Genomic DNA, 16463 nt, shown 5'->3' with positions numbered 1-16463 from the left:
AAATAGTAGATCAATGCTATCATGGCTTATGTGATGTGGGTGCTAGTGCGAGTGCAATACCTCATTCTTTATACGAAGAAATTATGCATGATATTCCACCTGCTGAGTTAGAAGGTATTGATATTACAATTAAACTTGCCAATAGAGATACTATTTCCCCAATTGGGATTGTTAGAGATGTTGAAGTCTTGTGTGGGAAAGTTAAATATCCTCCTGGTTTTCTTGTTCTTCGTTCCCCACAAGATGACTTCTGTCCCATTATATTTGGTAGACCCTTCTTGAATATTGTTGATGCTAGGATAGATTGCGAAAAGGATATTGTTATGATTGGGTTAGGGGATATGTCTCATGACTTTAACTTTACTAAATTTCGTAGACAACCCCATGAAAAAGAATCGCCTAGTAAGGATGAAATTATTGGTCTTGCCTCTATTGCCATGCCTCCTAATGATCCTTTAGAACAATATTTGCTAGACCATGAAGATGATATGTTCATGAATGAAAGAAGGGAAATAGATGAAGTATTTTTTAAACAGGGACCTATTTTGAAACACAACTTGCCTGTTGAAATCCTAGGGGATCCTTCACCACCCAAGGGTGATCCCGTGTTGGAGCTTAAACCATTACCTGATACTCTTAAATATGCTTATCTTGATGAAAAGAAGATATATCCTGTTATTATTAGCGCTAACCTTTCATAGTAGGAAGAGGAGAAATTATTGAAAACTCTGAAGAAGCACCGTGCTGCTATTGGATATACTCTTGTTGACCTTAAGGGCATTAGTCCCACTCTATGCCAACACAAGATAAAATTGGGGAAAGACGCTAAACCGGTTGTTGATCACCAACGACGGTTAAACCCTAAGATGAAAGAAGTGGTAAGAAAATAAATACTAAAGCTTCTGGAGGCAGGTATAATTTATCCCGTTGCCGATAGTCAGTGGGTAAGTCCTGTCCATTGTGTCCCTAAGAAGGGAGGTATTACTGTTGTTCCTAATGATAAAGATGAATTGATCCCACAGAGAATTGTTACAGGTTATAGGATGGTAATTGATTTCCGCAAATTAAATAAAGCTACTAGAAAAGATCATTACCCTTTACCTTTTATTGATCAAATGCTATAAAGATTATCTAAACATGCCCATTTTTTCTTTCTAGATGGTTATCCTGGTTTCTCTCAAATACCTTTGTCAAAAGAGGATCAGGATAAGACCACTTTTACTTGCCCTTTCGGTACCTTTGCTTATAGACGTATGCCTTTTGGTTTATGTAATGCACCTGCTACCTTTCAAAGATGCATGATGGCTATATTCTCTGATTTTTGTGAAAAGATTGTTGAGGTTTTGATGGATGTTTTTTCTGTATATGGAACTTCTTTTGATGATTGCTTGAGAAATCTTGATCGAGTTTTGCAGAGATGTGAAGAAACTAATCTTGTCTTGAATTGGGAGAAGTGCCACTTTATGGTTAATGAAGGTATCGTCTTGGGGCATAAAATTTCTGAAAGAGGTATTGAAGTTGATAAAGCTAAAGTCGATGCTATTGAAAAGATGTCGTGTCCTAAGGACATCAAAGGTATAAGAAGTTTCCTTGGTCATGCCGGTTTTTATAGGAGCACTACTAGGAAAAACCCTAGTAGTAGCACGGGTATTTTGCCTATCAGTAGCGTGGGACGTCGCGCTATTGATAAGGCGCTACAGCTAACGTGTAGCACTAGCGCCTGTCATCCCACGCTACTGCTATACATGGCTAGCAATAGCGCGCTTTACGGAAGATCATTGCTACTAATATCTGCAGCGCTTTTTAGTAGGAAGCGCTACTGGTAAGGGAGAGCTACTGCTAACTTTGTTGCCCTCGCTACTGCTAGTTTTATTAGTTTCTGTTTTTTTCTGCATATTTGTTTCGTATTTGAATAGGCTTTATACAATAATCTTTAGAATATCATAGACATACAAATGTAATCATAGCATATACATACAAATAGTCTCATCAAATCATGTCATCGTCATAATCATCATCCAACACAAAGTGGTCTCTCGTCATCATCTCGAAAATAGTGATACAAGTCTCGATTACTTGCAACTACATCGTCATCCATCTAAACAATATACGCGAGAAGAGCTACACTATGATTGAGAGCGGAACTATGAAGTACATGAGTTTGTATCCCTCTCTTGCATTAGTGTGAACCTAAACTAACTACTGGCTGTTGCTCGGAAACCGGAAACCGGTACACCTGGGCCTGACACTCCGTCCACTCGTCGTATACTCCTGGAGCAGCACTTCTTCGCCATCGATGATCTAAGCACCTGCATCGTCACATGAGTCGATGATATGCAACATATATAGTTGAGCTACAGAAAGAGACAGACTTGGCAAAAATAGAAGCAACATATCATAAGCATAAATAACAAAGTTCATCATACCCAAAATGCCCTAACTAGAGTGATCTTCGCTAGTCGAGGAGGAGGATGGTTTAATTACATCACAAATAAAGTTTCGCCGTACATAACTCAAAGGTTTGTCATACATAAAGTATGGACTAAACGGACACATTCTCATATATCGACAATCACTCCGACATGTCGTGCCATCCATCCATGTCAAGGAGAAAGTCCCTGAGCTTAGTGAAAGGCTTCATGTCGAGACGCTGAGAGGCTACGCATGTTCGGACGTCTTCCCACGACATTTCTCCTTCTTCGTAGAACATCCCTGTTTTTTCAAGGACCTCCTTCATGATGATTTGGGCAAGTTCGCGCTGGATGTGATAGGACTCAGCTCGAAGTCGATGATCCTCGATATCTCCTAAGTGCTTTGTCCATTGCAGAATATGGGCATCGCTGGATTTTGGTGACATGCGAAGGTTCTGGTGATCCCGTCTGTACTCCAGCTAGCATGTGGTGTAGGACATAGAATCCATCATTAAGAGAATCACTCGGTTGCTGGATGCAGCAGAAGTCGGTCTTATGGCTGAAGACGGGCCTGTCGTTCCTTGTCTTCTTGTCATTGACCTCTCCACCCTCTTTGTCGTAGTAAAAGATAGCACTGTCGAGAACAGACTTGATGTGGGTGTCATCCTTTTTGGTAATGTTCTTCGACAAGTCCAAGTAAGGAGCGTGGGAGTATCGGGGGTAGAGGATGGTGAGGACGGTGCGCCCACCGCTGCGCAAAATAAGTACACCTCAAATTAATTAGCCTCCACCGTGAAAATGAATGATTGGAATCGAAGGAAGGATATTCGCGCGGATGACTTACAGGGGATGATAAGGCACGAGAATCGCCTCCTTGTCCTTATTGGCGAGCATGAAATTGATGAGGTAGTCCCTCACGAATTCACAGTGCTTTGCGCAGACTACCAAGAAGCCCTCGTGCATGAAGTACGGGTCAGCGACACAGATAAAAGGTATCTGCTCAACCCCGATGAGGTAGTTCATGTGCAAGGCATAAAGGCAGACAAACGTAAAATCCAGCTTCTTCCAGTGATACATGTTGAAGATGTAATCGAATCGAAGGAAGAACTTGTCCGCGGGGAATGTGTCTATGTACGACAATTGTCATGGCACGTTAACCACGTAGAGTGGGTATCCTTGATTTTTCGAGGCGATGAGGCCTTTCTCTCTCCACAGCACATCATCATGAAGTCTCCTTACATCGCCGAATCTGGCCCCTATCGCTGCTTCAGGTAGGATTGGTTCACTGGCGATATGCCATTTTGCCGCACAGGGGACATCTATACGGTCTTGAACCCGAGGCTACTGAGGCGGCTGGATCATAGAATCAGCTTTTTTGCCTTTCCTCGGTCTCTTCCTAGACTTCTTTGGTACCGGAAGGTTGTCCATAATACGTTCAGACTCCGTAGGCGGCCATTCAGGCACCGACTCATGACGCTCAAACCCTAAGTAGGCGGCAGTATTGACATATTGTTGAGTGTCATCGTCATCTTCAGCCTCATCTATGGCGACTTCACCAATGACTAATGGAGCCTCTTCCCCACCCCCTCCGCTATCACCCAGCGTGACAGCCAACGCTAATTGAGTAGGTGAGGTGTTGATGTTCATACCTAACTGCGTGCTCGTGGGTGTTCTCCCGGTCGCCTCCAGACGAAGTAGACTCTTTGGCCACAACAGGACCCACCCATTGCAACAATCACCAGGCCGCCGCGGGGTCTCGTCGTCCCCCACTACTACCATAGGAGCCAAATTCTCATGCCCTGGTTTGACACTGGCCACGGAAACCTTGAAGACGTCCGGGGGGCTCGGCCGGCTGTGGAACAATGGTTCCTTCGGCTCCATTATCATCGCCTTCCCCACTTCCACCTTCCGGTTGCCGATGGTGTACAATATGGTGCATGGGGTTTCGTCGGCCTGCAAAGAAAAGTCTGCGACATGAGACATCTGAAAGGCAACGAAAACGGGAGATTATACATTTATTGAAGAGGACCGGTGTGATAGATACCGTGAGGGCGTCCAGCTCAGCGAAAGACGAAGCACCGCCGAGCACGTCCGGTGCCGGTGCCGGTGCCGGAGCAGGTGCGGGAGAAGGTGCAGGAGCCGGTGTGGGAGCCGGTGCGGGAGCAAGTGCAGCTGCAAGTGCTGGTGCAACGCTAGTCGAGCTGCTCCCCAAGAAGTCAGCAAGGGGAAAGTCCGCTGCATTCTTTTCTCGATTTTGCTTGCTCCAATTGAAAACGGCCGGAACAAGGTAGTGGACATATCTACAAGCACCTGTTTAGCGGCAGCTACCGCTGTTGCGACTGTTTCAGATGATTTCTTCTCAACCGCAATCTCAACCTTCTTGTCGATGCTTTCTTCAGTTAACCTCCATCTTTCCTTTCTCTCCTCTGTGGTCTCACAGTAGTACTTCTTCCATGTGGCGCCGTCTCCGACACTGTGCACGCATCCATAAGACGGTCGAATCTCCACCGGGAGTCCTTTCAATATGTTCAACGCCTGGTTGAATGGACTATCCCACTTGGGCCTCGCCAACGCCTCAGATGGCGAGTCGCTTTCGGTTGCAATCCTGTACTGCTCTCTCTGGAAAAGGCACAAGGATCGTTTACAAATATGACTAACATGCAGTCGAATTGATCGGAAACTAAAATTATCAGCAGTCTCATGAACTCCTCGTGACCGCGTTTGTCTCGAAATCTTTCTTCACTCGGTCCTAACGGTGTCGGGCCTTGAGGACGTCACGCTCCTACGGGACGGTGAACTCCGCCAAGGGGTCTGGGATGCCCAGACTCGCGGCTTCCACGTCCTCCTTGGCCCATATGGACCTCTTCCCACCGTAACCACGGCTTCCGAGGTGGTGGCTCCCAATGTTCCTCTGTTGAAGCCCCTTCATGTACTTCGACTTTTTTTGGCAGCTTCGGCCTCGCAAACCGCCTTGAATATTTGAAAGTGCTCTGCCGTGATTGTCGGATTATCCTTTACAATCTCGGAGTAGGGTTCCTTTTTTATCACGATCCGATATTTCACCCTTGATTTCCAGGCGGCCAACGCGTCGCTAAACTTGGTCATGGAGTGTTTCTTTATCTTCTTCATTGATGCGTCCTTATCTGGATCTTTATAATCCTTTTCATTTCGGCCTGGGAACAAGAATATCTGGTGCAGCTTCCTTAGGAGGGAGGGCCTCATATTATCTATCTTCTTTAGTTTCTCATCGTTGATGGTGGCGGTTGTCCGTATGATGCAGCCTATTTGATTGTCGTAGCATGCGCGCGCTTCCTCGGGCGCGGTTGGCTCAAAATTGCCGTCGTCCACCTCCCTGACCACCAGTCTAGTAGTCCTGAGCTTGTTAGGAAGTCGTTGCCTCTTTGCTTCTGGTTCTATACCGGCTCCGCTAGTCTTGGCACCGGTCTCAATCTCAGCGCCGGTCTTGATGCCGGTCTCAGTCTCAGCGCCGGTCTCAGTCTCAGCGCCGGTCTCGATGTCAGTCTCAATCTTCGATGTGACAGGTGGACCCACCAACATCAACTCTTGATCGTCGGCTTCCCTCAAAAATTCTTCTGTCGCCAGGTAGACATTGTCGCAGTCACCAAAACCCTGTCCTTCATCGTTGCTAGCCATGTTTCCTATGATTAAATCTAGTCAATTAATTCTAGACCTAATAAAACGAATAATGACATGCAGGAACATTGACTCCTTCCTGGTGCGGCAGATCCCGGGCACTCGATATGTCCTAGTTTGTAGCACAAGTCATGCCGAAATTCACGGAAAATTTTGGCATGACTTTTGCTAAAAAGTGGACAAATTGAGAACCTTAAATTTGCCAAAATAGAAATGAATCAACATTCCGGCAAAACATAGGCCACTCGGCTTCATTCCCTGGAAACAACAAAGCCACTTGGGCACACTCGAACCACTTCAATGAAAAGATATAACATGACCACTTCAATGAAAGGATATAATCAACAATAAAAGTCTACGAAGGGATCATCTTTAAAATAAAACTTGCCTAAATTCTTTTCCTCGAAAAATAGTGGTCTTTTCTGTCGGCGTTCTGGGAACGGGGGTCCCCAGACTTGCCTACCTCCGGCTTGCGGCGTGGCTCAAGTGGGGGCCTAGTGTGGCCCAGCTTCATCAGCTCAAGCTCAAGACCCTCGCGAGGGGCCAAGCCTCACGGGGTGGACAACAGGAAGCTTCCTCAGGAGCGGCCTCATCAGGCAGGCTCGCGAGGAGGTGGAGAGATCAAGGCAGGGTACCTCGTGAGGACGATCAAGACCAGGCGGGCGCCAGGCGGGCGCCGGCCTGCGCAGTGTCCTTGTTTCCCCTTCGGTGCAAAGGGGGCAAGCATAGACCAAGGCATCAGTCAAAGGTTACCGCTCGGTGCAACAAGACCAAGACCAGCAGAACAGCAGGATGGAGGTCATCGTGGAGCCCAGGACGGCGTCATCGTCAGAACCTTTGGCAGTCGAAGACCAACTTTAGTCAGGATAAGTGTACTAGATGTTCCCCTTGAAAATGGCCAATTGTTGGCGCCCTTCCCGCTCATTATTTGGGAAGAGGCCCAGGGCCTCCCTCTATAAATAGGACTAGCCACCACAAAGTAGAGGCACCTAGAAACAGATCAATCAGATTAGAGGGAGAGAGAGAGAAGCGACTGAACTCACTCAAGCAGTTCATCGCACTAGCTCAAGAACAGCCCCTCGCGAGGTTGTTCTCCCCTTTGTATTGTTCATCATCAGCCCCTGAGGCAATCCACCACACCACACACTGGAGAGGGTATTACACCATAGTGGTGGCCTGAACCAGTATAAATCTTGTGTCCCTTGTGTGTTCTTCTTTCTAGCTTAGATTCCTTGCGAGCATCGAAACGCGAGATACTTGGGGAAAGATCTTCGCGCGCACCCTAGTGTTCGAACCTCAAGGGTCTGCCGGAACCCGAAATCCGACATTTGGCGTGCCAGGTAGGGGTGCGCCGGAATCTTTCTTCCGCTGTTCGCGTGTGATCTTTCGCCGTGTCCATTTCTGACGCTCGCCGAGCCCGCGCCGAGCGTCGGGCTGCTCTCGCCGCTCGAGTCGCCCAGACGGCTCCTGTCGGCGGACGCCCCCATCGTTCCCCATCGCCTGTCGCCAACACCGCCATCGGCCCAGTGGGGAACGAGCAGCAGGCCTCGTCCCTGCATCCTTCGGTGCGGCGGGAAGGCCGCACCGCCACCCTGTCGCTGACTCCAGCCGGTTCGTCGTCCCACGCCCGTCGCGCCCCCACGGACACGCACGCTGCGCTGCTCTTGGCGCGTGAACTCCTGCACTACCGTCTCATCGACGACCTCTACGAGGACTGGCTCGCCCGCATCACCAAGCTCGTCAGCACCGCAGGGGGCTCTCCTATGCCGTCTCTCTTGCTGCCTCGCCCTCCATCCTGCGCAGGAGGCCAGGATCAGGAGGTGCCTCCGCCACCTCCTCCCCAAGAAGGCGCCCTGGCTCCAAGGCGCATGGCCCCCGGACGAGACCCTCCGTGTCCGGCGCCTGCGCGACAAGAAAGGAGCTGCCAAGAAATCCCTCGTCCCCAAGAATGTGCTCATGTGCTCCCAGCACCGATGTGCCATGACCGCATCCCTGCGCCACCACGCCAAGACCCCGCGCTGCTCCAGGCAGCGACGCGTGGGAATTTCTAGAAGCAAGCCCCGCATCAGCAGAGAGCTCCTGTGGCCACTACAGGCTGCCGCGCCTTCACCGCCGAGCTGCGTAGCGTCGCATGGCCCGGCAAGTTCAAGCCGGACCTGCCTCCTCGCTACGACGGCACTGCCGACCCCGCGGAGTTTCTCTAGCTCTAAGAGCTCGACATCGAAGCCGCCAATGGGGACGAAAAGGTCATGGCGAACTAGTTTCCCATGGCGCTCAAGGAAGGTGCCCGCACCTGGCTCCTGAACCTGGCTCCTGGCACGATCTCCTCCTGGGACGAGATGCGCACCCGCTTCATCGCCAACTTCCAAGGCACTCCTGACCGGCCCCCGGCCATGAGAGACCTGCACCGCATCAAGAAACAGCCAGGAGAGACCCTGCAGAAGTACATCATCTCAGGGTGACTGAGGAAGCCATCATCTCAGCCTTCTCCGATGGTGTGCGTGACATCAAGATGAAAGAGGAGCTAGCAATCCATGAAGACCTGTGCACATCCCTGGAGCTGTTCAACTTGGCGACCAAGTGCGCCAGGGCTGAGGAAGGGCGCCTCTCCCTCCTCGAGCTTCCGGCTGCCGATCCGGAAGAGAGGAAGCCCAAGGTCAAGGACGTGAAGCGCAAGGGGGCTGCTATGCTCGCAGCGGAGCCAGACACCAAGCGAGGCAGGGATCAGCCTGAGTCATCCAAGGGCAGCCGGTACTGCGTGTACCACGACCTCCACACCCACAACACCAATGAATTCCAAGAGCTCAAGGCTGTGCGAGATGGGCGTATCGGTTGATGCCCCGACCGCAACGACCGGGGCTATGGCCGAGGAGCAGGAAGAGGCAGAGGACGATGGGAAGATCATGGCCCTCGTCAAGGGTGGCGTGACCGACCTTGCGAGGACCGCTGGCAGGACCAGCCTCACGAGGGAGGTTGGAGGATTCAACCTCGTGAGGACCGCCCTCAAGGCAACGTAGGCCTCCCTCCTCTGCCACCACCGTCGAGGAGGAATGAAGACCATCATCAGGACGAGGGGGCTGGGGCTTCCAGGAGCCACACGCAATCGCTTGCATCCTGGGCGGCGCTCAGGCCCCAGCCTCTCAGCGCATCTTCAAGCAGTTTGCCCTTGAGGTGAATGTAGTCCTCCCCAAGCTTGAGGCCACGCGCCCCCTCAGGTGGTCTGCGTGCGCTATCACGTCAGCTCAGCGGATCAGCTCAAGTGCGCAGCCATGGCCGAAGTCCTCCCAATGCTCTGCTCCCCAGTCATCAGCAATGTGCAAGTCACCAGGACCCTCATCAATGGCGGAGCAGGACTCAACGTTCTGTCCTCGAGACATTCAACAATCTCCAAGTGCCATATGATCAGCTTCAGCCGACCAAGCCTTTCTCAGGAGTCACTGATGGTTCCACTATTCCGATAGGGCAGGTTCGCTTTCCAGTCACCTTTGGGCAGCGCAACAACTACTGCACCGATCTCATTGACTTCGACGTCGCCCACATTCACCTGCCTTACAACGCCATCCTCGGGTACCCAGCCCTGGCCAAGTTCATGGCAGTGACTCACCACGGCTACAACATCCTCAAGATGCCACGAAACGGTGGAGTCATCACAGTGCCTTGTGAGGAAAGGGATGCAGTGTGTTCTCTTGAGCGTGCATTCCAGGCCGCAGCAATCGAAGACCCAGGTCACAGGAGCGGAAGGCTTCCCGAGGCGGTCCCCAAAAAGAAGAAGGCTTCGCCTGGCCCGAAACCTCGCAAGGCAGGCAACACCGGAGGCGTTGCGTCAGGACTCGCGCCCGTTCAGGGGGCGCCACCCTTTGTCGCATAGGAAGGCGTGCACGGCGCCCTCCACGGGCAGGGCTCGGGGGCTCTTTCTTGGGGAGCCAACGACTTTGCCAAGGTCACGAGGGAGGCGCTCGGGCACCACTTGGAGGCGTGCTTCAAGGCGTGTTTCCCTCAGGAAGGCATGAGGCAAGGAGGGCCAAACCCTCAGGAGTTCATCGCGAGGAACATTCAGGAGCTACAGGAGTCAAGAGTCATCCGCGGCAGCCGCCGCCTACCCTCCGTAGCCCCACATCCAGGCGAGGATGGTGGGCTGCATGTCTGCATCGCATACCAGGGCTCAACCGGGCCGCATCTCAGGAGCGCCTCTGGCCTTCGCGCGTGGGGCGTTGTGAGGGTCCACCTCACAGCTACGTTCGCATGCCTTTCGGCCTGCCGAACGCGGATGCTGCTCACCAGCGCCTGATGAGGAGCATTTTTGGAGGCTCAGGTAGCCAGGCACCGCGCGTTCCTGGAGGAGATGGAGATGGACCTTGCCGAGCCGCCTGGACCTCCAGAGCCTCCCGAGGCTCATGGCTCCGAAGGCTCGTGAGGGTCGGCCTCCTCACCACGCGTCATTCGCTACTTCAGCATCCCTTCATCTTCAACCGTATCAGGTGACATCTTTCAAGTTCCGTTTTCAGCTGAGAGCGCCCACAGGGCTGCATCATTCCTAGGTCGCGTGGGTCCATCCCTGCGGCATGTATCCGTTTTGCTTATGCTCTTTACGTGCCTTGTTGGGGGCGCCCCTCGGGTTGCACTATCCCCAAGCCGCTTGGGCCTGACCCGGTGGCGTCTGCTTTTTCTGTATCTACCTAAATGGATTTGCTCCTCCGCGCTTAAACCTGATTTCCATGCTTATCGTCTGTTGCTTATCGCGGACCTCTCCGCTCTAATGCAAAGCGCTTGCACGTTAAAAGGGGGGCGCCTGAGCATCGCGACTCATGGGCTCTTACTGGCTCTCCAGCCCTTACCCCCTGGCCTTGACCCACGGCATTGCGACCTGTCATACCAGCGGCGGCTGAGCTCGCTCGAGGGCCGGGACCTGAGGACGTAGAGCATTTGCATTCTAACCACCCTGCAGGAACACACCATTGATAAAGGCCCAGAGCCAGGCGCAACCCGCCTCGAGGTAGGGCCTCGCGAGTCCCGCGTTGGCTCACGGGTGCCCAGATACACCTCTCCTAGCCCTACCGTGCCGGCCACATGTCAGGGCGGGGCTGTACACGCCCCGAGGGCTCCTCCCAGGGGGGAGCCCCCTCCCACGCACTAGTGGAAGCACCATGCTCCGCGCTGGCTGATGACACTGCCAAGGAGCGGCTATGCCCGTTCACATACGGAAGCACTATGCTCCGCGCTGGTGATAAACAATTAAGGGCGGCCCACGGCCGTATCAACCTCAGGGAGCCCAGAGCTCAGTGTCCGGCACCATCGCAACGCCTTCCCTCGGGAGTGCCACGTGAGGGGGCTGGACACCGGGGCTGCGCCCGGGCCATGCCTGAACGCACGCCACCCAGCCAGGTCCCTCGGACCTGGTCGTCGCACGCCCCTCCCCGAGCGGAGCCAAGGTATGAGAACTCGTTTGAACGTCAAGGGGGACTCCTGAGCATCACGACTCAGGAGCCTAACTGGTCACGTAGCCCCTCACTCCTTGGTCCCATCCTGGTTTCCAGTCGGGGCTAATGGCGGCTGAGGAATGCGCGGGGCCGGGCCCTGCCAACGTAGAACGACAAATCCACTCATACGCCTTCCTTCCCTACTTGCTGTTTGCGTGTCAAGGGGGACTCCTGAGCATCGCGACTCAGGAGCCTAACTTGCCACGTAGCCCCTCACTCCTTGCTCCCGTCCTGGTTTCCGGTCGGGGCTAACGGCGGCTGAGGTATGCGCGGGGTCGGGCCCTACCGACGTACAACACACAAAAATAGGAGTGGAAAATGCAAATTCAGGGAATTCAAAAGCAAATATTACAAGCCATAGATTATTTCACGAACGCCAAACACAAGTTTAAATGCCTCCACGAGGCATGGTGCATATTGCAGGAATTAAAACAGGACAGAAGCTGCGAAGGGATCACTTTCCACTGGCGTCACCGCCCGTGGTGGAGTCACGCTGGGCGGCTCCGCCTCCTGAGGCCGCGGAGCTGGCGGCGTCATGCCTGGGCAAGGTGCTGAAGGCGCGGAACCTCCCCAGCAAATCCTCGGCTCGGCCTTTCACGGCCTCAGTAGAAGCAGCGGCAAGGTCGCCGCTCACGGGCTCCAGCAGGCTGTCGAGGTCGACGTTGGGGCCGCAAAGGTAGATGTGGCTAAGGACACGCGTCAGCGCTGCAGAGGACAGGGCACGCGCCTCGGCCTCGGCTGTGGGACCAAGGCCGTCCGCGACATCTTCAAGCGCGCGGACCAGGAAGGGAAGCAGCTCGGCAGGGCCGTCCTCTACACCAGCCAATGGCTTGTCTAGGCCGCCCTCATAAAGCGTCTTCAGCGTGGCGCAAGCTTTCTCCTCCAGCTTGGCGAAGGCTACTTGATCCTCGGCCAGGACCTTCGCCTTGCCGTCCAGCACGGTCCTCTCCGCCTTCAGCGCCTGCTCCAGCGTCTCCAATCGGCCGCGGCGGTCATCAAGCTCGGCGTCCCGGTCCTTGACGGCAGCCTCCTGAGCCTTCATCTCCTTCTCCTTCTCCTGGCGGATGCGGACCTCCTACGTGAGCTCATCGTGCAGGCCTTGCAGCTCAACCTCTAGCGCCTTGCAGCAGCCTGGGCATTCGCAGCATCGCCCAGGGCAGCGTCGCGAGCGGCCTTGGCCTGGCAAGCGGCCTGCTTCTCCCCATCGGAGGCTGACATGGCCTGGCTCAGCGCCGCTCGGATGGAGGCGGCAGAACGAACCCAGCCAGAAGCTAGCTCTAGGCACCCGACCACCAGGCGGGGGTCCACGCTCCGAAGATCCTCCTGCAGCCGACTCAGTTCGTTGGCAGCCTGGTCCAGGACGGCGGAGGGATCAGAAGAGACGGGACCCGATGGAACAGGCGAAGAGGATGGCAGCGTGATCATGGCTTGGGAGGAAGGAGCCCCCTGGGCCTTGGACACCTCAGCGGCAGCACCCAGCGCAGGCACCTCCAGAGTCAGCGGGGCCACGGGGGCTGACTCCTCACCAGAGCGCCCCTGCTGGGCTCGCGAGGACGACCGGGCAGGGGAGGCGCGATCCTCGATGCCTCCTTTCCCCGCAGATGAAGGCGCTGCCTCGGCAAACGAGCTCGCCTCGAGCGGGTCCGCAGAAGCTCCTCTCACCCTTTTTGCTGCAGGTGCCAGCCTGGCCAAGAAAATGTAGATGTCAAGCCTCGGCGGCAGAAACAAAGCAAAGCACGGATCAATCACTTATTGGTCGTCGTTCGTGGACTCAAGCAGCCTCTGGCCAAACTTGAAGCCCGAGAGCCTACAGCTGGGATCGGCCTTGGGAGGCCCGGAGGCAGAAGGTGCGTCGGGAGGGCCGGAGCTGGCCTCAGACCGCCCCGGGACCAGAGCGGACCCTGGGAGGACCAGCCCCGACCTGCCCTTCCTCGGAACCAGGGGACAATCCTCCCCTCCTCGCCTGGCGCCAGCCTCGTCGTCGTCCGGCATGGAGCGGAGGGCGCGGGACCTGCGTCGAGGGAAGGAATCCCCCGAGTCCTCGCTAGTCACCTCGGAGTCAAACTCTTCTTCCTCCTTCTCCTCTTCCTCCTCACTCCCGCTGGAGTTGCAAGAGGACACGTTCACCGTCGCCAACGCTGCTAGATCCACGGGAGCCTCCGCGGGCACCAGCCCCTCACCGTTGAAGGTGGGCATGGCGTTCACTACCTGCTCCTAGTCCTCACGAAGGAACAGGGGGACGGGAGCGCCCTCCGGGCTCGCCACGTCTCCCCTAACCAAGGAATGGAGAGCCGCAACCAGATCTTCGTCGGCCAAGGCCTCGGAGCTCAGGCAAAGGGCGGCGTTCGCTTCCCCAAGCCTCCACATGGGAGTGAGTGCTCCCGGAGTGGAGCCACCCGGTGCTCCAGGAACTCCCTCAGGAGAGTAGCCCCGGTCAACTTCGCTGCCCCCAAGTTGCCTGGCCTCAGATCTGCGTTCATCCTCTTCAGCACCACCTTCGCGCGAGGGTCGACAAGCTCTGCGTGGGACCACGCATCAACAGCCTGGGCAGCCCCGTAGGCAGCACCAGTCGAGGGTGGATGCGCCCAGCATCCACCATGACCCACTTGCTCCGGAAGCCTTCGATCCTCTTCCCAGGCTTCGAGATGGCATTGCAGTTGGAGTATGCGATAAAGCTCGCGCATGCGGAGACACGGGTACGAGAAACCCGGAGGTAAAAGTAATGGCACAGCAAGGCCACTGAGGGCTTTACCCCAATGCGAGCCTCACAATAGTAGGCGAAACTCGCCAGGAGAAGGACAGAGTTGGGGTGGAGGTGCAGAGCTTGCAAGTTGTACTGGCAAAGAACAGCGAGAAAGAACTCGAAAAAAGGAGGCACCAGACCGGCGATGATGGCGCTCACAAAGAGCGGGTAGAAGGTGCTCCCCTTGCCTTCAGGCTGGTCGGAGCCGGCCATGAACACAGTCGCCCCCTCGTTGCCCTGCGCCACCATCACGCCCGTGAGGGCGAGATTCTTCTCCGACAAGTTCGGGGGGTCCAGAGTCGGCGAGTACCAGGCCTCGGTCGGGGTCTTGCGAGGCGCCATGGCTTGCTGGATGCAAAGGATTGAGATAGATCTGGAGGATTTCGGGAGCAGGAAGGAGAAGAGCAAGAAAGGGGATCTGGAGCAAGGCGAACGAGAACAAGGCAAGTAAGTCTGGCCTAGGCACCTCTTTTGTTAGATGGGCGATTGCCGAGGAGTCGTGGGGAAGCGGAGACGCCTACGCCCAATCAATTGCCACGCGGCGCCCAAGGCCGCAGCCTGTTGGGGCCCGCGGCGCTTCGCACTTGCCCCTTCGCTTCTCTGCTAAGCCAAGTCTGAGCGCGCCTTGGGCCCAGGGGCTACTGTCGGCGTTCTAGGAATGGGGTCCCCAAACTTGCCTGCCTGCGGCCCGCGGCGTGGCTCAAGTGGGGGGCTAGTGCGGCCCAGCATCATCAGATCAAGCTCAAGACCCTCGCGAGGGGCCAAGCCTCGCGGGGTGGACGACGGGAAGCTTCCTCAGGAGCGACCTCATCAGGCAGGCTCGCGAGGAGGCGGAGAGATCAAGGCAGGGTACCTCGCGAGGAACCCGTGACGCAAGCCATGACGATCGAGACCAGGCGGGCGCCAGGCGGGCGCCGGCCTGCGCAGTGTCCTTGTTTCCCCTTCGATGCAAAGGGGGCAAGCACAGGCCAAGGCATCAGGCAAAGGTTAACTTTTCGGTGCAACAAGACCAAGACCAGCAGAACGGCAGGATGGAGGTCATCGTGGAGCCCAGGACGGCGTCATCATCAGAACCTTTGGCAGTCGAAGACCAACTTTAGTCAGGATAAGTGTACTAGATGTTCCCCTTCAAAATGGCCAATTGTTGGCGCCATTCCCGCTCATTATTTGGGAAGAGGCCCAGGGCCTCCCTCTATAAATAGGACTAGCCACCACAGAGTAGAGGCACCTAGAAACAGATCAATCAGATCAGAGGGAGAGACAGAGAGAAGCGACTGAACTCACTCAAGCAGTTCATCGCACCAGCTCAAGAACAGCCCCTCGCGAGGCTGTTCTCCCTTTGTATTGTTCATCATCAGCCCCTAAGGCAATCCACCACACCACACACTTGAGTAGGGTATTACACCACAATGGGGGCCTGAACCAGTATAAATCTTGTGTCCCTTGTGTGTTCTTCTTTCTAGCTTAGATTCCTTGCGAGCATCAAAACGCGAGCTGGTAGGGGAAAGATCTTCGCGTGCACCCCAGTGTTCGAACCTCAAGGGTCTGCCGGAACCCGAAATCCGACATTTTCAAAAATCAAAAACCTTTGCAAAATGACCTCACTAAACACTTCTTTGCCTAGGACAGAACCCAAATTATGTTGATCTAGCTATTCCTCTCTCTCTCTCTCTCTCTCACACACACACACATTATTTTCTCTAACCCTTCTCTGCCTAGGACAGAACCCAATTAAATTGCAAAGGAACTCCATTTCTCTAACCCTTCTGACCTAATGCTCTAAAATAAAATTATGCTCTAACCTAGCCAACCTACTTAACCTAGCTTGTTAATCTAACGAACCTAATTAACCTACCTATTTAACCTAGTTAGTTAACCTAGTTTACCTGGATAATTAACCTAATTAAACTAGTTAACGTAGCTAGTTCTATGTCAAAGCCCTAAATAAATTTTTGCACTAACCTAGATAATTAACCTAATTAAACTAGTTAACGTAGCTAGTTCTCTGTCAAAGCCCTGAATAAATTTTTCCACTAACCTAGATAATTAACCTAATTAAACTAGTTAACCTAACTAGTTCTCTGTCAAAGCCCTAACTAAATTTTTGTACTAACCTAGATAATTAACCTAATTAAACTAGTTAACCTAACTAGTTCTCTCTCAAAGCCTAACTAAATT

This window comes from Triticum dicoccoides, chromosome 5B (genome assembly GCF_002162155.2).
Source record: "Triticum dicoccoides isolate Atlit2015 ecotype Zavitan chromosome 5B, WEW_v2.0, whole genome shotgun sequence".
In the NCBI taxonomy this organism is placed as follows: Eukaryota; Viridiplantae; Streptophyta; class Magnoliopsida; order Poales; family Poaceae; genus Triticum; species Triticum dicoccoides.
Note: the sequence above shows the minus strand (reverse complement) of the source record.